General features: G+C 45.2%; 1 long non-coding RNA gene across 1 annotated transcript; it reads left to right on the plus strand.

Annotated features, from left to right (window-relative positions):
* The first annotated feature begins 1084 nt into the window (after nucleotides 1-1084).
* Nucleotides 1085-15990, plus strand: LOC145541549 (uncharacterized). The gene is made up of 4 exons (XR_014079104.1): nucleotides 1085-1134; nucleotides 1601-1740; nucleotides 1820-1876; nucleotides 15696-15990. It is a non-coding gene; the product is annotated as an uncharacterized LOC145541549 (long non-coding RNA).
* Nucleotides 15991-24256: the final 8266 nt, after the last annotated feature.

Consider the following 24256-nt stretch of genomic DNA (forward strand, 5'->3'; position numbering starts at 1 on the left):
GCTGTCTTCTGGATTTAAGAAAACCGGGTGGAATCCAGGCATCTTTCCAAACAGAGGATCTATGGAAGGTTTTCTTCCAAGATTTGGTACTTATGTCCCTCATCTCTGATTTTTCCCAGAGCAACCTGAACACACACACACACACACACACACACACACACACACACACACTCTCTCTCTCTCTCTTCTACCGCAAGCTGTATGCACGGAAGGCATTGGAGTGTTTCTGAGAGAGGCATCTGTACAGACGCTGTTTTAGGCCAGCCAGCTGGCCCCCACCTTCTCTCCATCCACTTGAGATGGTGGGAACTCAGTGGTTGCTGAGTCGGACGTGGGAGAATTGCAGAATCCACTGGTGAATTGCTCCTTTGTTCTCTCCCTAATCGTCTAATCCTGGGGAATAGAGGAAGGAGTTTTCCTGGGACTTGGGACTCAGCTCTTCAAATCTGTCTGTCTCTGACCCCACCCTGAGGCTTGGGATGGGGAAGGGCAGGTGGCAAGACACCAAGGAGAGGGCGGTGTCAAGGTTGTGAGACATTGATCAACGCTCCTTCCGATCATCTTTCTCAAAGGTCTGGGGTGGCACTGACCTCATGTCAGGACCCCTGCCTTTCCTGGGTCTGGGCCTGAGCACTATCTCAGAAGGTTTTCTGTGACCCCCTTCCTGCCTCATGTGCCCTCCAACCCACAGCCAGGAGGTGGCCAAAATCCAGGGAGCTGGAGCAGGCTTTTCATCTGAATGTTAAGATCTGAGATTCTTACTTCCTGCCCAATCACTATTCCAATAATCAATTTATCCCATGATACATTTATACACATGATAAGTGCTCATTTTCTTGTACTTACCTGGTTAGAGCCCTGGACAAGAAGGCCAAATTCATGGTCTAGTTTCTTGTAAAAACCGTTTAGCTTTGCTCAGGACTGTGGCCTCGATTGTGGCTCCCTGAAACTTGGCAATGACTTTTGTTAATATGTGCGGCCAGCTGCAATGATAACAATAGCTAAATGTTTACTGAGTGCTTGACACTGTGTGAAAAGCGTTACATGTGTTAACTCATTCAGTTCTCATCTCAACTCCACGAGTGGGTTCTGTTATCAGCTCTGTTTTGCAGGTGAGGAAGCTGGAGCACAGAGGTAAGGAACTTGCCCAGGATCCCTCAGCTCAAAAGCAGCAGAACCTCCCACTGAACATGAACCCTGTGTCCCTAGAGTCATGCTTACCCCTGGGCTGTTAGGCCTGCTGCCACCCTGACAAGGGAGTGTGGATGACTCACGGGGACCCACCCGGACACCCAGAAAGCAGTCGTCCCCTACTGGCGAGCCTGACATACACGGGCACCACCTGGCAGAGGTCACATCTTTCATTTGTGCGTTCCTAGTTACCACCATAGTGTCAGATAACTCATTGAGCAAGTTACCTTGAACTGAATGAATGGATCACCCAGCTATTTAATATCTGTCTGAGGGACTTCCCTGGTGGTCCAGTGGTTAAGCTAACCACTAATGCAGCTAAGCTAAGGCAGGGTATACGGATTTGATTCCTGGTCTGGGAGATTCCACATCTCATGCGCCACAAACCCATGTGCCACAACTTTTGAAGCCTGTGTGCCTAGAACCCAAGCTCCACTGCGAGAGAAGCCCCTGCAGTGAGAAGCCCGTGTGCTACAATGAAGGGTAGCCCCCGCTCGCTGTAACTGGAGAAAGCCTGCATGCAGCAATGAAGACCCAGCACAGCCAAAGGTAAATAAATAAATACACATTTAAAAATTAAAAAAAAAAAAAATCTTTGTCAGGGACGGTGCACTTTCCATTCCCACAGGGGCAGATGCGTCTGATACACACTGCACAAAAGAAGCCTTTTTGGACGAAGCAGAACGTGAGTTTGTGTTCTGTTTGCTATTTTTCATAGTCTTCTCTAACATCCACCCCTTCCCTCTCACTTTCCACGCACATACGCATCATCCTCTCTTCCGATTGTTCTCTGGATGTTGTCCTGGTGCTTGTTCCCACCTGCTGCCTGCCTCTCCTTCCTCACTGACCCTGAGGAGGCAGGTTTCCCCAAGCTGCCCTCTGAGACTATGAACAGATACCTCTGGAGCAGCAGCTTGGGGGGTACTCTGAGACCTTGGGACCGAGGCTGGGGGCTCATCAGGCCTGGATGCATTTTTTGCAAGTTTCTTGCCCTTTCTGAACCCAAAGAGGAAGCTGTTGCACCATGAAATGAAGGGAAAGAGGTAGAAAAATATCCTGAATCTGGATTGTGAAAACTTCTCTTGAAACCCTTAAAAGTAAGAGAGGCCACACTCTTGACGGCTGGGCTGAGCTGGAACATGGAAGGTCTGGGCTGGTGGAGGAACTTGGTGAGTAGCATGGGGACCTTGAAAGCTGGTCACATGGCTTTAAACATTGTTTCTTGTTGCATCTGGTTTTCTTTTTGCCCGATGCCAATCTGAGCCAAGGGGACTGAGGATGCAGGCAAACTAACTCATTCCCAATTTCAATTACATGAAAGTGAACACATCGCCCTTTGAGGGATGCCTAACTCTGCCAACTCCAGTCTCCAGACGCTGGCAAGGACCGCCTAATGTGTCTAATGGCTCTGGCATGGACCAGCAGGGCATTCTGGGTATGGACATGCAAATAAATGGGGCAGAACGTGTGTGGGTGGGCAGAGGGATGGTCTGCTTGCAGGTTTCAGGTGTCCTTTGCCCCAGGGGACTGTTCATCTCTTTCCAATGCAGTGACTTAAGAGTAGGCGAGTGGTGGCAGATAGAGGAGGGTTCAGAGAAAGAAAATGGAGAAAAAGACTGGGCAGTGGGGAGCCAGCTGCTTGAACACAGTACCAGCTCGTGTTTCAGAGACTGCTAGAGAAAGAGTTCTCCCATGAGGGCCAGTTCTCCCATGAGGCCTCTGTGCTGCCCAGGCTGCCGGTCCTGCCAGCCACACAGGCTTTCTCTCACGCCTGGCTGGTTCAGCCTCGTTGGGAGCCTTAACTCCTTCCCTCTTTGTAGCTGCTCCTGTTGGTCCCTCTACACACGAGTAGCCCTGCTCTGAGGACATGAAGGCAGGTCTCCTGTGTCTTCCTGCTCCCGGGAATGTGGCTCAGCAATCTCCAGCCTTCCCTTCATCTTTTTTTTTTTTTCACTTCAGTGGTTTTTTTTCTCTCTATTACTCTTACCTTTAACTTTAAAAAAAAAAATGTATTTATTTTAAGCAGCTGGTTCACCCAGAGTAGTCAGCACTCTGCCTTCCACGTGCGTGGTCAAGGGATGAATGGACGTTGGGTCTTCTCTAAGCATCCCTGGGGGCTCTCTCCCTATCCGTGCTGACACAACACGACTCCTACCACTCACTGTCTGCTTCAAATATCACTTTAAGATCAGCCATCTATTGGGCCCTGTTTTGGTTAAGGTGAGGTGAACTGCTTCAGTAGTCTACACTCAGATCTCAATGGCTTTGCCGAGGACACTGACTTCTTGCTCACATCTTCAGGACAGGAGGGGTAGACTTGGTTGGAGTGGTCATGGGAGGACTCTGCTCCGTGAAGTCACTCATCTATCCAGAGGCTCTTTTTATCTATAACTCTGAGTCCTCCGTGGACGCTTGATTCTTGGTGGCAGGGATGGGGAGGGAAATACCATGGAAGAACCCATGAGAAGTTTTTATGGTCTGGGTCTGTGGATGTTCATCACCCCTCCCCCCACCCCACAGCGTGTGTTAGACACATGGTCGACCTAACATTCAGGAAGCTGGAAATGTGTGGCCCTGGAGGTAAAGGCCAATGGTTCAGTGAACAGATGGACAGTCTCTGCTGCAAACACCTTGTGTTTAAGAGCATAATCTTTGGCATTAGAAAGACTTAAGATGAATACTGAGTCCCACCACTGAGTAGTGTGTGCTGAGAACTCTAGAGAAGTAATAGACCACTGGAGTTAAGTGGAGAGGTAGGTGTCTCAATTGAGATCATTTTGACACAAGAGCTGTGTGTTTTGGGGCTGGTTGCTTGCTCCCTCTGGGCCTCCATTTTTTCATCTGTAAAGTGAAGCTAAAGATACTCATCAGAAGGTTGTATGAATAAAAAGATGATGTGCTTAAACCCTTAACACAGGGTCCAATCCATAAAGACCTGATAAATGTGACCATCACTATTTCTACTACCCAGTGTCATTATGGTTGTTAAGAAAAATAAAGATAATAGTCATTCAGTCATGTTTAACTCTTTGCAACCTCATGGACTATGGCCCACCAAGCTCCTTTGTCCATGGGTTTCTCCAGGCAAGAATACTAGAGAGGGTACCTATTCCCTTCTCCAGGGGATCTTCCTGACCCAGGGATCAAACCTGGGTCTCCTGCATTGCAGGTGGATTCTTTACCATCTGAGCCACCAGGAAGCCCACCCACTGTCATTATGGTTGTTATTTCTTGCTAAATCCAGTGATGGGGGCTATGGGCAAAAAGTTAAGCTAAGTAGAAACTACACCCAGCCCTTGATGGTCTGCCTTTTAGGGGAGACAACTCATCAACCAGTGAATTTAGCATGTGACATTTCTTTGTGAAAGGATGACTGTGGCACAGAGAAGGGTGAACCTCATTTTAGGGTTCAAAGGAATGAAGACCTCTGAGATGCAGATTGAAGAGAGGAGAGAGATGCTTTGAGAGATGGAGACATGGAAAGTGGACACTTGGGCTGGGGATCAGGAGGTGGGTGAGACAGGAACCAAGGATTCAGGGTGGGAAGGGCTGAGCAGCCCATGGGAGATGATGGGCTGGAGCAGAGCCACCCCCTGGAGAGGTACTAGGTCACAGTGCAGGATAAAGTGTAGGTTAGATGGAGCCGGATCAAGAAAACAAAACTTGCCTTGAAATGAAACTTGACTTTGGCCTGTAGACAGCAACTGGGCAACCTCTGGCCTTGTCTTGTGCTTGGCCCGAGACTAGCCTCAGCATGTTGTCACTTTAAAAACCCACAAATCATGCTCCTAAAGTGGGAGAGATGCCCCAAAAGGGTATATTCCTTCCCATATAACAAAACTTTATAACCTTTAACCATCTGTGCTCTCCATCTGGTGGCTAAGGCATTCTTTTCCTCTCTATTAATACAAACTCTCCCCTTTTGTTTTTATTTTCCCACCCCAAAGAGGGTCCAGGCCTCTTCCACTCACACAGGATTCCTGTCCTTCCCCTGGGGTCATCTTTCTCTTACGTAGAAGAATCCAGGGCTCATTTGCTGTTTCCTTATGCATACCTCCACTTCCCCTCCTTTCTGTAAGACAAGGGTCTCCTTACCCTTTCCCTAGGGGACGGCCAAATAGGTTTTTTTCTCCTTGTCTAACAGATTAATTGACCTCCAACTCCATGGGAGATATCGTGGTATGGTCATCGTTAGGGCTGTTTACAAGTATGGGGTAGAAAGACCCTTCCCTGCCCTCTTGAATCCAGATGTGGCCAGCAACTGGCTTTGGCCAGTTGAGTGTGTGTGGAAGTGATAAGTCTCACTTCCTGTTAGAGGTTTTCAAAGCTACTGTGGATTGATGTTCACCACACCCCTTTCTCTTTACCTTTTGTCACTGACACTGATGATGCTTGAGATAGTGCAAACTGGATCATCTCAGACTGGCTCATGGAGGGAGGAGAGACAGGTCCTGCAGCAGACCTGCAATCCAGTTCAGTTCACTTGCTCAGTCGTGTCTGACTGTTTGCGACCCCATGGACTGTAGCACGCCAGGCTTCCCTGTCCATCACCAACTCCCAGAGCTCACTCAAATTCATGTCCATGGAGTCGGTGATGCCATCTAACCTTCTCATCCTCTGTCATCCCCTTCTCCTCCTGCTTTCAATCTTTCCCAGCATCAGGGTCTTTTCTAAGGAGTCAGTTTTTCTCATCAGGTGGCCAAAGTATTGGAGCTTCAGCTTCAACATCAGTTCTTCCAATGAACACCCAGGACTGATTTCCTTTGGGATGGACTGGTTGGATCTCCTTGTAGTCCAAGGGACTCTCGAGAGTCTTCTCCAGCACCAGAGTTCAAAAGCATCAATTTTTCAACACTCAGCTTTCTTTATGGTCCAAATCTCACATCCATACATGATTACTGGAAAAACCATAGTTTTGAATAGATGAACTTTTGTCAGCAAATTAATGTCTCTGCCTTTTAATATGCTATCTAGGTTGATCATAGCTTTTCTTCCAAAGAGCAAGAGTCTTTAAATTTCATGGCTGCAGTCACCATCTGCAGTTGATTTTGGAGCCCAAGAAAATAAAGTCTCTCACTGTTCCCATTGTTTCCCCATCTATTTGCCCTGAAGTGATGGGACCAGATGCCATGATCTTCGTTTATTGAATGTTGAGTTTTAAGCCAGCTTTCTCACTCTCCTCTTTCACCTTCACCAAGAGGCTCTAGTTCCTCTTTGCTTTCTGCCATAAGGGTGGTGTCATCTGCATATCTGAGGTTATTAATATTTCTCCTGGCAATCTTGATTTCAGCTTGTATTTCATCCAGCTTGGCATTTCACATGATGTAGTCTGTATATAAGTTAAATAAACAGGGTGACAGTATACAACCTTGACGTACTCCTTTCCCAGTTTGGAACCAGTCCATTGTTCCATGTCCAGTTCTAACTGTTGCTTCTTGACCTATATACAGACTTTTCAAGAGGCAGGTATGGTGGTCTGGTATTCCCACCTCTTTCAGAGTTTTCCACGGTTTGTGGTGATCCACACAGTCAAAGGCTTTGGTGTAGTCAATAAAGTAGAAGGTTTTCTGGAACTCTTGCTTTTTCTATGATCCAATGGATGTTGGCAATTTGATCTCTGGTTCCTCTACCTTTTCTAAATCTAGCTTGAACATCTGGAAGCTCTGGATTCATGTACTGTTGAAACCTGGCTTGGAGAATTTTGAGCATTATTACTTTACTAGCATGTGAGATGAGTGCAATTATGTGGCAGTTTGAGCATTCTTTGGCATTGCCTTTCTTTGGGATTGGAATGAAAATTGACCTTTTCCAGTCCTGTGGCCACTGCTGAGTTTTCCAAATTAGCTGGCATATAGAGTGCAGCACTTTCACAGCATCATCTTTTAAGATTTGAAATAGCTCAACTGGAATTTCATCACCTCCACTAGCTTTGTTTGTAGCGATGCTTTCTAAGGCCCACTTGACTTCACATTCCAGGATGTCTGGCTCTAGGTGAGTGATCACACCATCGTGGTTATCTGGGTCATGAAGATCCTTTTTGTATAGTTCTTCTGTGTATTCTTGGCACTTCTTCTTAATATTGTCTGCTTCTTAAGGTCCATACCATTTCTGTCCTTTATTGTGCCCATCTTTGCATGAAATGTTCCCTTGGTATCTCTAATTTTCTTGAAGAGATCTCTAGTCTTTCCCGTTCTGTTGTTTTCCTCTGTTTCTTTGCACTGATCACTGAGGAAGGCTTTCTTATCTCTTCCTGCTATTGTTTGAAACTCTGCATTCAGATGGGTATATCTTTCCTTTTCTGCTTTGCCTTTCACTTCTCTTCTTTTCTCAGCTATTTGTAAGTCCTCCTCAGAACAACCATTTTGCCTTTTTGCATTTCTTTTTCTTGGGGATGGTCTTGATCCCTGTCTCCTGTACAATGTCATGAACCTCCGTCCATAGTTCTTCAGGCTCTCTGTCTATCAGATCTAATCCCTTTAATCTATTTGTCACTTCCACTGTATAGTCATAAGGGATTTGATTTAGGTCATACCTAAATGGACTAGTGGTTTTCCCTACTTTCTTCAGTTTGAGTATGAATTTTGCAATAAGGAGTTCATGATCTGAGCCACAGTCAGCTCCTGGTCTTGTTTTTGCTGACTGTATAGAGCTTCTCCATCTTTGGCTGCAAAGAGTATGATCAATATTATTTCAATATTGACCATTTGGAGATGGCCATGTGTAGATTCTTCTCTTGTGTTGTTGGAAGAGGGTGTTTACTATGACCAGTGCGTTCTTTTGGCAAAACTCTATCAGCCTTTGCCCTGCTTCATTTTGTATTCCAAGGCCAAACTTTCCTGTTACTCCAGGTATCTCTTGACTTAATACTTTTGCATTCCAGTCCCCTATGATTGAAAGGACATATTTTTTTGGTGTTAGTTCTAGAAGGTCTTGTAGGTCATCATAGAACCATTCAACTTCAGCTTCTTTGGCATTAGTGGTTGAGGCATAGATTTGGATTACTGTGATATTATATGGCTTGCCTTGGAAACGAACAGAGATCATTCTGTCATTTTTGAGATTGCCCCCAAGTACTGCATTTCAGACTCTATGTGCTTGTTGAGGGGAGTGTGGAGAGGATGAAATGAAGAACAGTGAAAAAAGGAAACATATAGAAACCAATGGACAAATGGAAATGTCTTTTGGGGACAAGTGGTTACATGAGGATGGTACATGATGGGGCTGGTGGTATGGGAGCATGATTAACTCAAACTTCAGTGCCGAGAGCTCCCCAAGAGATAGCAAATTATATCCAGTTTGAATCATCCTCAGTGTTTGTTTATTCATTCATGCATTCATTCACTTAAACTAATTACCTATTGTGAGTTGTAGGCACCATGCATTTGAAGATAATCAAGACATAGTTTCAGACCTCCAGTTACTCCAAAGCAAATTTGTGATTAAAACATGGTATGTTTAGGACTACTGGTGTCCACAAGGGAGTGGGCATAACAGCTAAACAGTGAAGTTCCCAAATCACTACCGGTCCTGAGGAATGAACACCAGATCCATTTGTAGCCTAGTCTCCAAATAGGACCTTCCCTTTCCTGCCAAAAAGAATTTGAAATGATCCTCCAAGCCTGGCAGTGGAGAACACTGGGAGTCTGAGATCTTAATGCCTGGATTAGCCCAAGAGCTGCTACAGGCTCAAAGTTTTGTGCTGTTTTATTACTAGGGCAAGGTTTGATTTTTTTGTTTGTTTGTTTAATTAAACAGACTGAGCAATTTGAGCTTTAGTAGGTGAGCCTGGGAGATGAACAGCAAGCCGTGGGATGCACAGGTAAGGACAGAGGAGCTGCGAGTGCATCTTGGAGGACAGGCCAAGACTCAACAGTCTGTTGTCTAAAAGTCGAGGCTTTTTTATGCTTTGGTGGGAGGGAAAACTGGCAGATGATGAGACCTTCACCCCCACCCTCTAGACTTGTGTTTGCTTTGGGTAGGTAAAGTTAATGGCTTAGTAAAATGTCAGGAGAACTCATTTTAGAGCTGGACCTCTGCCTCCCTCATCAAACCGTCTGGGCATCTTTAGACAGCTCAGAGTTAAAAGGCTGCAGGTTCAGGTTATTGCTTCCAGGCTGTGAGAACGTGGTTTGACAATCAGACAAGATTCTGGCCTCCAGAGTCCCAAAACCATGCAAGATGCCCTGTCTTTGTCCAGCTTTTTGACCCTCTGGAAGGGCCATGGTTACCACAGGAGCTGGCCAGCGGAGTCAGTGTTGGGTCCAAGCAGAGAGCAATGTTCTCTTTTGGTGCTGGAGACTCCATCTCCTCCTAGAGCAAGTCAGGGAAGGTCCCCAAAAAGGCAAGTCTTGAGTTGCATTTTCTGGATGATTACAGGTGTCTCAAGCAGAAAACTGTTTTTGAAAAAGCACAGAAGGATGAAACAGCCTGATGAAGTCAGGGAGCTGTGAGTCGATGATGACTAAAGAATAGCGTGTTATCTAAAGGCTTATGTTCTTACCACTGGTGTTGGTTTTAGGGTGAAACTGCCTTTCTCTCTGCCACTTCATCATTCCTGCCAACCTAGACTCTATTCTGGTTCAGGATCTCTCTAGCAGGGCTTTCTTCCTTGGGCATTTGGTCTTTTGAACTACCTGAATGTTGGTCACAATTGATACCTTGGCAGTTTTTTTTCCTTCTTAAGTGGGACCTAAACTATCAATAAATGGCACATCTTACAATGAATGCACTTTAGGTTTGATGAGTTATCATTATTTGGTTGATGTCCTTATACTTACTTCTCCAAATTCATGGAAACAACACCAGCTTCAGTCTTTTGTATAGATCTCTTTTAGTTTCCCTTGGTTTTTCTCCTTGTTCCCATCATAGTTATCATCTTACACGGATGACAGTTAGATACTTGTTAGTAATCATGAAAGGAGCATGCCAAAGACTCACTTTATGTTTGATAACCTTTTCCTCTGTAATGAATTGTAGATTAGGATCACTATGCAATACCTTTCCAGAGGATAGCTTGAAGTAGTGAAAAATTAGAAATGGACTAATCTGTCAGTGTGGAGAAGGAAATGACAACTCACTCCAGTATTCTTGGCTGGAGAATTTCATGGACAGAGGAGCCTTGTGGGCTACAGTCCATGGGGTCACAAAGAGTTGGACATGACTGAATGGCTAAGCACAGCACAAATTGTCAATGATAAAGGGTAGCTTTAATAAATCATGATACACTCACAGGATAGCATGCCATCTTCTATTAAAAATTATGTTGGCAAAGATCTACATAATTGACAGGAGAAATATTCCAAAAAAGCAGAAGATACACCAAAAAAGCAGAAGAGATATGGTATATTTATGTAGATAGATACACAAGATACGAGTTTTATTTTCTTCTGTCCCTTTTCTTTATTTTACAGATTTCTACATGAACATGTGCTGCTTTTATAATCAAAAAAATCTGTTAAATTTGTTACACATATTTGAGAGGTGGGAAATTCTTCACCGTGACTTTTTAGGGTCAGGCAGGACTTCTTTAATTTTGGTTGGAATTTTGCAGCCCTAAAAACAGAAACTAAGAGTTTTGCAGACTGTTTCCTGAAGACAGTGCCATTAGGTGTGGCAGAAGGAAGCCAATGCCGTGCTGAGCTTCAAGAAGGATATTTAAACCAGAAGTCACTGCCCTGCCCTCCTCATCCAAACTTGGTGCCAAAACATGCTACCTGCTGGGTCTGAAATAAAAATAATAGAGAAGTTCACATCATAGCCCAGCTTATGGAAGACTTTCTGTCTGCATTTACAGAGGATTCTCCATGCTGAGAATGTGGAGCCTGGGGAATTACATATGGTGCATATTTGGTGCATATGGTACATATGAGGCTTCCAGAGTTGGAAGGTGACAAAACACAGATATGATCTTCAACATCTTCCCTTTGAGAAGGGAACATCCCTAGAAGCATGAAATGGGTAATTTTAATTGTTTTTTTTAATGGCACCACACAGCATGTGGGATCTTGGTTCCCTGACCAGGTATCAAACGTGCACTCCTGCATTGGAAGCTCAGTCTTAACTACTGGACCCCCAGGGAAGTCCTGAAATGGGCAGTTTTAGAAAAGAACTTAAAAGGACACTTCACAGAGAGTTTAATACCTTCTACCGAGATGATTACACTTTCAAAAGTGCTCCACGTGGGTCACAGAAAAGCCTAAGTGAAATTAGTAGAGTAGGACTATGTCTCTAACTTGGTGGCTTCCAACTTTTTTTTTACACTTGTGGCATCATATTGAAATGCACTTGATGTGATTAAAGATCTCAAGACAGCACTGATGAGCCATTAATGACTACAATGCAGTCATCAACAGCAGTATAATAATGTCTTTCAGTGTCTGTAAAAGCATCCAGTCTCCTTCTAAATGTCTTTTTTCCTTTTCAGTGCTATGGTCCTTTGGAGTAGAACTCTTTGTTACTCTGACACACTCTCTCTAGTGGGTTCTTCCTGCCTTCCCTCTTGGACCTCCCTCTCACCTCCCATTCCCCACCATCCTACCCCTTAGGTCATCACAGAACACTGAACTGAGCTCCCTGTGCTCTGTAGCAGCTTCCCACTAGCTATCTGTTTTATACGTGATAGTGTATTGCCATTATGTGACTCTACCACATTTTATTTACCCATTTCTCATGTGAACTGGAGAAGGCAATGGTACCCCACTCCAGTACTCTTGCCTGGAAAATCCCATGGACAGAAGAGCCTGGTAGGCTGCAGTCCATGGGGTCGCGAAGAGTCAGACACGACTGAGCGACTTCACTTTCACTTTTCACTTTCATGCATTGGAGAAGGAAATGGCAACCCACTCCAGTGTTCTCGCCTGGAGAATCCCAGGGACAGCGGAGCCTGGTGGGCTTCCGTCTATGGGGTCGCACAGAGTCGGACACGACCGAAGCGACGTAGCAGCAGCAGTGTATATATGTCAATCCTAATCTCGAAATTTGTCCCATCCTTCCTTTTCCCCACGGTGTCCACAAGTCTGTTCTTTATGTCTGTTTCTCTACTCCTGCCCTGCAAATAAGTTCAACTGTACCATTTTTCTAGGTTCCCTCAGTAGGTTCTTACGTGTTCCAATGAACATGCCCTGCTTCTTCAGAACTTACCTCTGTCCCTGGTATAGTTTGAATGTGGGTGTCCCCTCATATTTCTATGTTGAAGCCCTAACTCTCAATGTGATGTTATTTGGAGATGGGACCTTTGGGAAGTCACTAAGTGTAGATGAGGTCTTGAAGGTGGGGCCCCTGCAATGAGATTAGTGTCCTTACAAGAAGAGGAAGAGAGATGAATTCTTTCTCCCCATGTGCAGGCACCAAAAAAAAAAAAAAAGCCATGTGAGCACACAATGAGAAGGCAGTCACCTGCAAGCCAGAAAGAAGGTTCTTACTAGAACCTGACCATCCTGGGATCTGGACTTCTTCCAGATCTGTGGGAAAATGTCTGTTGTTTAAGCCACTCAGTCTATTATATTTTCTTATGGCAGCCCAAGCAGACTAAGACAGTCCCCTTCCCCAAAGAAAAGTGTACCTGCTAATCTGAGCTACACAATATCATCAGCTCAAAGGACCACATGACCATCACTGCCCTACCAGCATATACTCCAGTGCAGCAAAAACAGATGTCATACTCATTCAGATTTGGTAGCTCTACCAGTGAGGTCCGGGGGATAGCGGTCGAGCACCACTGTCCCAGCCTGTGATGATTGGCTCTGGCACGTGATCAGAGAGCTTGTAGCACTGGGCTATATGCACTTCTGCTCTTCTTCTTCTTCTTTTTTTTTTTTTTTTTAATATTTATTTATTTTTGGCCGCACTGGGTCTTCGTTTCTTCTTCATGGGCTCTTCTCCAGTTGCAGTGTATGGGCTTCTCACTGTGATGTATGGGCTTCTCATTGCGGTGGCTTCTCTTATTGTGGAGCACGGTCTCTAGGGCACAGGGCCTTCAGTATTTGCAGCATTTGGGCTCAGTAGTCGTGGCTGTTGGACTCCAGAGCACATGCTCAGTAGTTGTGGTGCATGGGCTTAGCTGCTCCTTGGCATGTGGGTCTCCTGCATTGGCAGGCAAATTTTTTACCACAGAGCCACAGGGAAGCCTGGACCTTTGTTCTGACTTACGATGACACTTCTTATGTCTTTGCTGAACAGACATTAAAATTTTTTTTTCATTCTTTTGGCCATACCTCACAGCATGTGGGGCCTTAGTACCTCGACCAGGGATTGAGCCCATGCTCCTTGTATCAGAAGTGTGAAGTCTTAACTACTGGACTGCCGGGGAAGTCCCACTGAACAAACATTTGTTAAATGAATGAGTGAGGTATTCTTGGTGTTTCAGAAGACCATTTTGTCAGTAGGATATTTTCTTTGCTCTCCCTATGGAAATTTCTGGGGTTCTGACAATTCATTTATTCTTTTTGTCTAGTTCTATTGCCCAACCCTATGTGTAAAATGAGAAACAGGCTAGGGTGAGGAATGCCGCATTCAGGTGAGAGAGGACTTAATTGGGGGAGGCCACTAATTACAGGAGTCTTCCTGTTTAGACCAGCTTCTTAATCTTGGCTTCATGCCAAAGCCTGACTAGTTGGTAAAATAGTAGATCAAAAGTTTGTGTATTCGGGGTGGTTTGCATATTGGTTAGGTTGTATCATGATGCCCTCACAGATTAAGCTCTCAAGGCTAGGTCCTTATAGAATTATGATAATTCTGATGGAGTAGAGAATGTTTCTGTTGCATGTGTTTGCCAGTGGGCTAGGGTGGAATGTGTGTATAAGTTGAAAAAATTTTCCAGCTGATTCTTTTTTAAAAAATAATAATTTTATTTATTAATTTATGGCTGTCCTGGGTCTTCGCTGCTGTGTGGGATTTTCTCTAGTTGCAGTGGGTGGGCTTCTCATTGCGATGGCTTCTCTTGTTGTGGAGCATAGGTTCTAGAGCTTGCCAGCTTTAGTAGGTGTGGCACATGGGCTCAGTAGCTGAGGCTCCCAGATTCTAGAGCACAGGGTCAATATTTGTGGCTCATGGGCTTAGTTGCTTCGAGGCATGTGGGATCTCTCTGGACCAGGGATCGAACCCCTTGTCTCCTGCATTGGCAAGCAGATTATCTCCCACTGAGTCACCAGGAAAGCAAACCCCTCCCCTCAAGGTGATTCTGATTCACTTTTCACTTAAGAACTGCTCATTTAGGTTATCGTCACCTCACTTTCACATCCTCATGAAAGGGTCCTTTTGATGTTATTTCTCTGGAGCTCCTTCATCCACAGTCTAGACTCTTCACTTTCTAGAGTCATTGTCAGAGGGACAAAAGCCTAGCTCATTAACAAGTGGATGCAACTCCAAATGCCTGATTTTGCAGAGCAGTGTCTGGCTGTAAGAGAGGCAGCACCCATGGGTTTCTATCAGAAATCAGCTCAGTGAATGGACAAGTTCAAAATCCCGAAACTTCTTTATCTTTTTCATGAGTCAGGCTGGGCTGAGGTTCGAGTTTGCTGAATGGAGGCTCTCCGAGTCTTTGATGCTATCCGGGGAGGGATAGGATAAGGCCCAGAGAGGCTGAGGGTGTGTGTCCCGTGGAATGGAACAGCAGGCAACAGGTCTGGTGTGGAAAGGGAGACGCCAGTCAGAGAGTGTATGGATAAACAAGGAAATATTCGGGGTCTGGAGCTGAGCATGAGGGAAGTCCTATGTTCTCTCTTCTTCCCCTCTCATAAGACAAGCTCTGTTCAGTAGCACGCACTCTGTTCCTCCTTAGGTAGGTTTATTCCTAGGTATTTTATTCTTGTCAATATGAAGGTATATAACATTCTTGGAATAATATAATTTTAGAAATGGAGAGCAGATTAGTGGTTGCCACCGGTTGAGGAGAGGGTAGAATGGGAAGAGGGGGTGTGGCTCGAGAAGGCAAACAGGGAACCCTTGAGGTGATGGCAACCTTTTGCATCTTGTCTGTATAACAGCAGCATCCTAGCTGTGATATTGCACTACAGATCTACAAGATGTCACCCTGGGGGACTTGAGTAAAACGGTACAGGGAATCTCTCTGTATTATTTCTTACAACTGCAGGTGAGTCTCCGATTTTCTCAAAACTGTAGATTCACATGAAGCTGTAACAAACTTTAATTGAAAGAACAAAAAGGCTTTTGACTTCCAGAGCCAGGAACAGGGCTTGGAGAGGTTGTCAGTCTTCCAAGGAGGCACAAGAGAGTTCTAGAAGGCTGCATGTGTGCCCTGAGGGCACTTAAGTGGGTTCAGGCCTTGTCTCTAACACAATGTATGCCACTTTAGAAACATTTCCTCAGTTTTGAATATGGGCAGCTAAACCATTTCCTCCAATGCCAAGACCCTCTTTTTACACACAGCACCAAGTGAATGGGGCCACAGAGGGTTCCAGACGACAGGAGGTCTGGTTCCTCGGTGAAGGTCTGTCTGCCTGCCTTTGTTCTCTCTCACACCCTCCCTCTCATCTCTCCTTCCACAGGCTTCACGAATCCCGCAGGGCTGAGGTGTCTGGGTGCTGGGTCCTGGGGAGACGAGGGTAAGTGGAAGGGGTGGGGATCTCTTTCTTGGGGACCTTGGCCCCCTCCCTTTCTCTCCCCTCCCCGGTTGACCGGGCCCAGCCACGTGCAGGCTGTGGCGGGGGAGCCACGGGGGAGAGCGCTGGGTCAGCAGCACCAGGCGGCTCCTGGCTGGCTCCCCGGGTTGGCTTTGCTCAAGGCGAGAGCTGTCAACTCTGCCCTTTTGAAAATGAGCAACAAAGGGGAAAAGAAAGAAAAGAGAAAGGGAAGTGGGGGAGCCCAGGGTGGGAGGGGGGGTGGTGGAGGCCAGGGCTGGGAGAACAGGTGGGGACTATTTAAACAGAAGGCCTGACTCAGCCGTTTTCTTTCACTGAGTTTCCAAAGGACTGTTTGTTTTAACTCCTCCAGGCGGGTGACAGGAGCGAGGCTGGGGTGGGGGGTGGGGTGGGGCCCATGGCCTTCGATGGGGAGGAAGGAGCCTGGGCTTTGGGGGAAGGGGGAGAGTGGGGGTGGGGTGAGGCAAAGCAGGCAACCTCTGGGCTCACAGCAGCCTGTTCTTCTCCAGGGACCCGGGTTAAGGGTTTCATTTTGCTTGCTTTCTGGTTTCTGAGTTCCAGGGTTAACATTTTGTCAAAGGGAAAACTAAGAGAACTTTGGGCCCCTTTGGGCCGTACAGAGGCTGGGGAAGGGGGCTGAGAAGCTTGGGGAAGAGCTATGAACACACCCTGCCCTGAATGGAGAAGAGAAAATAAATGCCATATGTTAGAGATTCTAAAAATTGATCTCAAAGCCTGTAGATGGAGAGAATGACAAGGGGTGAAGAAAACAGAATTCTCAGAATCTCCCCAGTCTAACTACTGTAAGACACCAGAAAGTCACTTCTCTCTTCCCAGAAGAAGGCCTACACTTTCTGAATACTTAGTTCAATGATTATATTCACAAACAGGGCAGAGCCTGGGGCTTGTAATTAGTTCCTAACAAAGCACACTGCCTGCAGGAAGGCCTCCAGGTCATCACTTTAAAAGGAGTTTCATTTATATTTGGTCTCCTCAAGCTCTCTTTCTCTCAATGACTTTATGGAGGACCTGCAAGTATAACCCCAGAGATGAGCGATGTGGTCTGTAGCTGAGAAGTATGATTTGTAAATCTAGGGAGGGCTTTTTTTTTTTTTTTTTAATGTGGGTAAGCAACCATTTTGAAAGATGATTGCTTTCAGAAAGTTCAGCCTAATTAGAGCACTGTTAATGTGGTGAAAAAAATGAAGAATTTTTTGGATTTGATCAATTTCTCCCTGGGGAGTCAGGTTCAACCTGAATTCCAGCTTGAAATACATTCTGCGGAACACAAAGTTGTACTGAGTCCAACAAATAATTAGCATTAAAAGAAAAGTGTGGAGAAAAAAAAAAGTGTGGAAGTGAGAATAGGACTCTAGGTCATGTATTTGTTAACTCACCCCCACCCCCACACAGCCTGCAAGACTGCAGCCCAGGTTGATCTTATCAGGTACTGTCCACATTCTCAGTCTCCACTCTGATTGGGGTTCCTGGCCCCTCCTTTGTCTCCCCTTCTCCATCCATCCCCCAGTCTTCCCTGGGGCTGCCTGGAAGTAGCTCAGCAAGGCTTTGCCTGAGCTTGTCCACTCCCACAGGTCAGGGAATCTCGTATTGCCCCTGCACAGAACCCATCGCGGTGTCAGGCATATGTGCGTATTAATAAATGCCTGTTGACTTTGATGATGGTGAGTAAGGTAAGGAGGTGGGTCTGGGGCAGACCCGCAGTATTTCACCTGGTTGTTTTGCTTGACATCGAATCACATTCAAAAGACAAAAAAAAAAAGGAAAAGAAAAGAAAACTCTCCGAATTTCTACATTTGACCAGATTCCTAATCCATCCAGGGGAATGTTCTCACATCCTGAAGATACGGGAAAGTTAATTCCTACTCGAATGCTTCTCTCTTAGCAGGTAATTGGGTGAGGGGGTAGGATCTGTGCCTTAAGAGTCTTCTGGAGACTCTGGACTGAAAAATTAAGAGGTTGGATTAAATGAGAAGTTCTCATCTTTTTTCATCACTGAGGATGCCATGATTTCCTTTATTGTCACCTGAGCTCCTCGTTATGGAGTATTCATGATTAGGAACTTTTAAGTTAGCATTCCATGTTCCAAGTACTTAAAATCAAAACCTTAAGCACTAAGTAATGCATAACTTATATTTACCATATGGAGTCCACTTAGTTTTAGGAAAAAAAAAACAACAACCCTGCAGTTATTCTAAGTGTTGTTGTGCTTCTCAGGTAGCTCAGTGGTAAAGAATATGCCTGCCAGTGCAGGAGATATGGATTCAATTCCTGGGTCAGGAAGATCCCCTGGAGAAGGAAATGGCAACCCACTCTAGCATTTTTGCGTGGGGAGTCCCATGGACAGAGGAGCCTGGCCAGCTACAGTCCTTGGGGTTGCAAAGAGTTGGACACAACTTAGCGACTAAACAACAAAGAACAACAAGAATAAAATAGTTGTGCTAGGTCCTGTACTAAGCTCTATATGCTTGATCTCTTTTATCTTCATCAAAATCCTTTAAGGCAGATATTATGTTACTTTTCATCCATTATACCCACTTTATTATTTATCCCTTTTATAAGAAAGGTTAGAGAAAGTATGTAACTTGCCTAAAGTCACACAACTGGTAGAACATGGTGTAGCTGTGATTTGAACCCACATCTATTTTAATCTAAGACTCTCATTCTTTTCTACCATTAATACTCCCTACTTTCCAGTGGGCTTCCCTGGTGGCTCAGATGGTAAAGAATCCACCTGCAATGCAGCAGACATGGGTTTGATCCCTGTGTAGGAAAGATCCCAGGGAGAAGGGAATGGCTGCCCACTCTAGTATTCTTGCCTGGAGAATTCCATGGACATAGGAGCTGGGTGGGCTACAGTCCATGGGCTTGCAAAGAGTCAGACATGACTGAGCAATTAAAGCACACACACACACTTTCCCCAACACAAAATATTACTATCATGTCATTTGCCTTGTTCCTTTCCTTCAGGATTAGTTTCTATTCTGCCTTTTAACATCCAGAACACAGCCTGTGAACCCTCATCTAAGTCTAGTTTGAACTACTTCAGTTCAGTTCAGTTCAGTCGCTCAGTCATGTCTGACTCTTTGCAACCCCATGGACTGCAACAAGCCAGGCTTCCCTGTCCATCACCAATTCCCAGAGCTTGCTCAAACTCATGTCCATGGAGTCAGTGATGCTATCCAACCATCTAATCCTCTGTAGTCCCCTTCTCCTCCTGCCTTCAGAATTACAAGATCAACCCCAAACACAGAGACAAGATTTCAGTAGTAGAATACAGTTAAATATTAAAGAGTTAAGTAAAACAGATAAATTGACTTCATCAAAGTTATAAACTTTTGTGCTTCAAAGGATATCAATAAGAAAGTAAAGAGACAGCTTATAGAATTGCGGGAAATATTTCCCAAATTATTTATCTGATAAGGGACTTATATTTAGAATGTATAAAGAACTCACAGCTTAATAATAAAAAGAAAATCTAATTAAAAATTGGCAAAGGATAAGAATACACAATTCTCATATATATATATATATATATATATATAGTTGTTGTTGTTGTTCAGTTGCTCAGTCGTGTGCAACTTTTTGTGACCCCATGGACTGCAGCACACCAGGCTCCCCTGTCCTTCACCATCTCCCAGAGCTTGCTCAAACCCATGTCCATTGAGTCAGTGATGCCATCCAGCCATCTCTCCTTCTGTCGTCCCCTTCTCCTCTTGCCTTCAATTTTCCCAGCATCAGGGTCTTTTCTAATGAGTCGGCTCTTCGAATCAGGTGGCCAAAGTATTGGAGCTTCAGCTTCAGCATCAATCCTTCCAATGAATATTCATGATTGACTTCCTTTAGGATTGACTGGTTTGATATCCTTGCAGTCCAAAGGACTCACAAGAGTCTTCTCCAACACCACAGCTTGAAAGCATCAATTTGTTGGCACTCAGCCTTCTGTATGATCCAACTCTCGCATCCATACTTGACTATTGGAAAAACCATAGCTTGCAGTGAGTTGCCATGCCCTCCTCCAGGGATCTTCCTGACCCAGGGATCAAATCTGTGTCTCTTATGTTTCCTGCATTGGCAGGCAGTTTCTTTACCATTAGGGCCACCTAGGAAGCCCCTATATGTACGTATGTGTATATATGTATTTATACTCAATATATACTTGAAAATATTTTCAACCTTGTTAGCCATCAGAGAAATGCAAATCAAAACCACAGTGAAATAGCTCTCCACCTTCACGACTATAATTAAAATGTCAGCTAATAATAGTAACAAGTGTTAGTGTGGATGTGGGAAATGAGACCTCTCATACATTGGCTTCCCCAGTGGCTCAATGGGTCAAAAATCCGCCTGTAATGCAGGAGACACAGGAGATGTGGGTTCAATCCCTGGGTTGGGAAGATCCCTTGGAGGAGGAAATGGCAACCCACTCCAGTATTCTTGGCTGGAAAATCCCATGGACTGAGGAGCCTGGTGGGCTACAGTCCATGGGATCACAAAGAGTTGGACACAACTGAGCACATGGCATACATTGCTGGTGGGTGTGTGAAGTAGTATAGTCTCTACGGAGAATAGTCTGGGGGTTCCTCAAAAAGTTAAACATAGAGTTAACATAAGACCCAGCAATTCCACTCCTAGTAATAGCTAAAAAGTGAGGACAACCTAAATGTCTATCATTGTTTGAATGGATAAATAAAATGTGGTCTGTCCATGCCATGGAATATTATTTGGCAATAAAAAGGGATGAAGTACTGATACATACTGTGACATGGCTGAACCTTGAAGACATTATGAGAAGTTAAATCAGTTAGATAGAAAAGACCATGTATTTTAGGAGTCCATTTATATGAAATATCCAGAATAGGCAACGCTTTAGAGGCAGAAAGAGATTTAAAAGTAAATTAGTGATTGCCTAAGGCTGGAGGGTTGGGAAGGAATGAGGAGGGAGGAGGTAATTGCTCAAGGGTTTGGGGTTTCTTTGCCAGGTGATGAAATGTTTCAAAATCGATAAGTGATGTTGGTTACACTTTGTGACTAATGAGTGACTCCAAATATACTAAAGACCATTGAACTGCACATTTTATTATTTTTTTTAAAGATGTGGATCATTTTTTAAAAAGTCTGTGTTGAATTTGTTACAATATTGCCTCTGCTTCATGTTTTGGTTTTCTGGCCAAGAGGCATGTGGGATCTTAGCTCCCAGACCAGGGATTGAACTCTCACCCCCTGCATTGGAAGGCAAAGTCTTAACCACTGGACCACCAGGGAAGTCCCTGAATTGCACATTTTAAATAAATGATCATATGGTATGTAAATTAAATTAAAAAAAATAACAAAAGGAGTTAAGTACTAAACTCTCTGCAGTGTTGGTGAGGGAAGAGCATTGAAACAATAGCTGCCCAGAGGAGGTGGGATTCCAGCTGAGTCAGGAGGAAAAGTAGGATTGACTGTGGAGAAGCAGCTTGAGGTCTTCCCAGACTTGGAGGGACAGAATCAGCAATGGCTTGGAGGCAGGGGTGGCCTTGGCATGGGTAGGGGGTGATGAGATGGTCTCCCTGGCTAGTGAAGAGCATGCCTTGGAGAACTTCCACGGGAGAATAGTGATGAGGTGCTGTAGAACCAACCTAAAGACCCAGAAATCCAAGATATGGCACTTCACTCCACAAGCAGGGAGACAGCGAAGTTCCTTGAGTATTTTAGGGAACTTCAAAGCTTCATTTGGCAGAGACGCACACATGGAGTTACAGTAGGGAGAGGTCAGTGTTTGTGCTCAGTTACTAAGTTGTGTCCAGCTCTCTGCAATCCCATGGACTGTAGCCTGCAAGGTTCCTCTGTCCATGGAATTTCCCAGGCAAGAATACTGGAGTGGGTTGCCATTTCCTTCTCCAGGGGATCTTCCTGATCCAGGGATCGAACCTGCATCTCTTGCGTCTCCTGCATTGGCAGGCAGATTCTTTACCACTACCATCCTCTGAACGTGCCAACCACAGAGCCTCCCAATTCCCAATGCTCACGCTGTTTTGCACCTTGATTCCCCTTTGCAGACCTTCCTCTACCTGCAAAGCCATGCCTTTTCTCCACTTAGTAAACTTGTAGTTGGCCATCTTGAATGGGCTCATGTCTCTCTGGAAGGGGATTAGAGTCAGGATGGAGGGTCCCCAGAGCAGAAAGAGCTCTACAGGGGATCAGAGATGTTGTTCTGAGCGGTTCTGCCAGGATGGACAGCTCAGCAGTGGTCTGGAGAAGCCAAAGCCTTGCCTTACATCAAAGACAGAGGAGAAGGCAAACATGGGGCTTGAGACATCGTGAGGAACCTGTGACTAGGGCTGCAGAGATGGGCGGGGAAAGTTCAGGCTCAGGCATGCTTATCTCTGTCCACAAATGGCTTTGTAGTGGATATATCCTGGCAGCAAGTGCCGTGAAGGAGCCAAGTTGGGCTGAAAAATGTCACTTCCCTGGACTCTTCTTTCAGGAGACATAGTGGCTCCCTCTTCTCTGCACTTATATTTGTACACATTGAAGTGTGTGTGGTGTTAGTGCTTGCTCATCTCCCTGCGGCTTGCATTGGACAGTAGACTCCTGGGAGCTGGTGATCTTGCTTTTTCTTCCACAGTGGTTCTGCCCAGTCCCAGGAACCATCCTGACACATGGTTTGTGCCTTAGTAAAGGATTCCTTTGTCCTTTCAATCAATGCTGACCCCTCCAATTCTCCTTGAGGACTTCAGAAGGAAAATTCATGGCTTTGAGATGACTCTGGTGAATATCCTAAAGTTCTTACCACTCAAATGGTCAGTATCCACTTATCTGATGTTGCCTAATTAGTAACATGGAGATGATTTCTCACCAGTTGTCTTCTGCCCTGGTTATCATGATCTTGTTCCAGCTCACCTCCAACAGTGGACTCTCAGGTAGATCACAAGTGTTAACACCTCCTTTTTTCCTATAACTACATTTTCTATGACAGTAGAGGTAGGGGTGGTTCTGGGTCATCTACCCCTTTATCTGTTAGATGTTCCTCTTTAGTCACTCGGGGTTCCCCTGGTGGCTCAGACGGTAAACAGTCTGCCTGCAATGCAGAAGACCTGGGTTTGATCCCTGGGTCAGGAATATCCCCTGGAGAAAGAGATGGCAGCCCACTCCAGTATCCTTGTCTGGAATAATCCCATGGATGGAGGAGCCTGGCAGGCTACAGTCCATGAGGTCGCAAAGTGTTCCTACACAACTGAGTGACTTCACTTTCACTGAAACTGAAAGACAGCAAGCAAGAAAGAGTGAGCCAGTTGCAATGGTGCATGTAGTGAAGTGAGCCTGAGATGGGTGTGTTCATCTGCTACCACTACCTTCTAGCCTCGGCCCCCAAGCACCACCCCAGCATGAGGGGCTCACTAGGTGAAGAGTGGCTCTAGGTGTACACCATGGCCCCTAAACACTGCTCGGAGACTTCACTTGCTGCACAGAGACCCTGATCACTTTCTGTGTATGTGCTAAGTCACCTTAGTCATGTCTGACTCTTTGTGACTGCAGCCTGCCAGGCTCCTTTGTCCATGGAATTCTCCAGGCAAGAATACTGGAGTGGGTGGTGCTGCCCTCCTCCAGAGGATCTTCCTGACCCAAGGATAGATCTCGTGTCTCTTATGTCTTCTGCATTGGCAAGAGGGTTCTTTACCACTAGTGCCATCTGGGAAGCCCTGCTCTCTTTCTACCCTGGAATTAAAATGGAGTTTGCTGGACCTACTGAGAACTAACGTAGTCTCTGTAGTAGACAGAATTGAAAGCTTGCGTTGACCTCATGATAGAGTTGCCTTAGATGCCGACTTTGTATCCAAATCCTTATGTGAGATGCTTCATGGAGCCACTTCTCATACCTTCAGCACCTGTTGCAATGATGATATGAACTAGGTTCATACCTGAGGGAGCTCACACAGACGTGTTCTATCCCTATAACACCCCCAGGGGGGACTTCTTGTGTCTCTACAGGTGAATCACTTTGCTGTATGCCTGAAGCTACATGACAGTGTAATTAACTATACTTCAATAAAAAACATTTAAAAAGCATTATATTTAAACCCTTATATTTTATTTATTTTTCTTTGCTTGCTTTATTGATTTCAATATTTACTACATTCTCAGATGAGAGGCTCCTTCTTCTGTGCTGGGAGCTGCCATTCATCCCTGCTAGGAGTGATCAAATTCAAATAGGATCTGGGATGATAAAACTGGGAGTTGTGAAGCAACACACACTCCTGGGTGGAACACAAACATTTACATGTATTCTCACCTTCCAGGGATTACCTGATTGGGGAAAAATTGGGCCATAGCAAGTTCCCAAAGATTATTTCTCTGCTCTGGTTGATGAGTCTTTGGGAAATCTATGCAACATTCCCTCTAATTTCTCCCAGAGAAGTTTTGGAAACCTAAAGAATGTCTCATGAGTGCTGCACAAATCAGTCCCC

This window comes from Giraffa tippelskirchi, chromosome 3, assembly GCF_054371585.1.
Source record: "Giraffa tippelskirchi isolate mGirTip1 chromosome 3, T2T-mGirTip1v1.2.pri, whole genome shotgun sequence".
Classification (NCBI taxonomy): domain Eukaryota; kingdom Metazoa; phylum Chordata; class Mammalia; order Artiodactyla; family Giraffidae; genus Giraffa; species Giraffa tippelskirchi.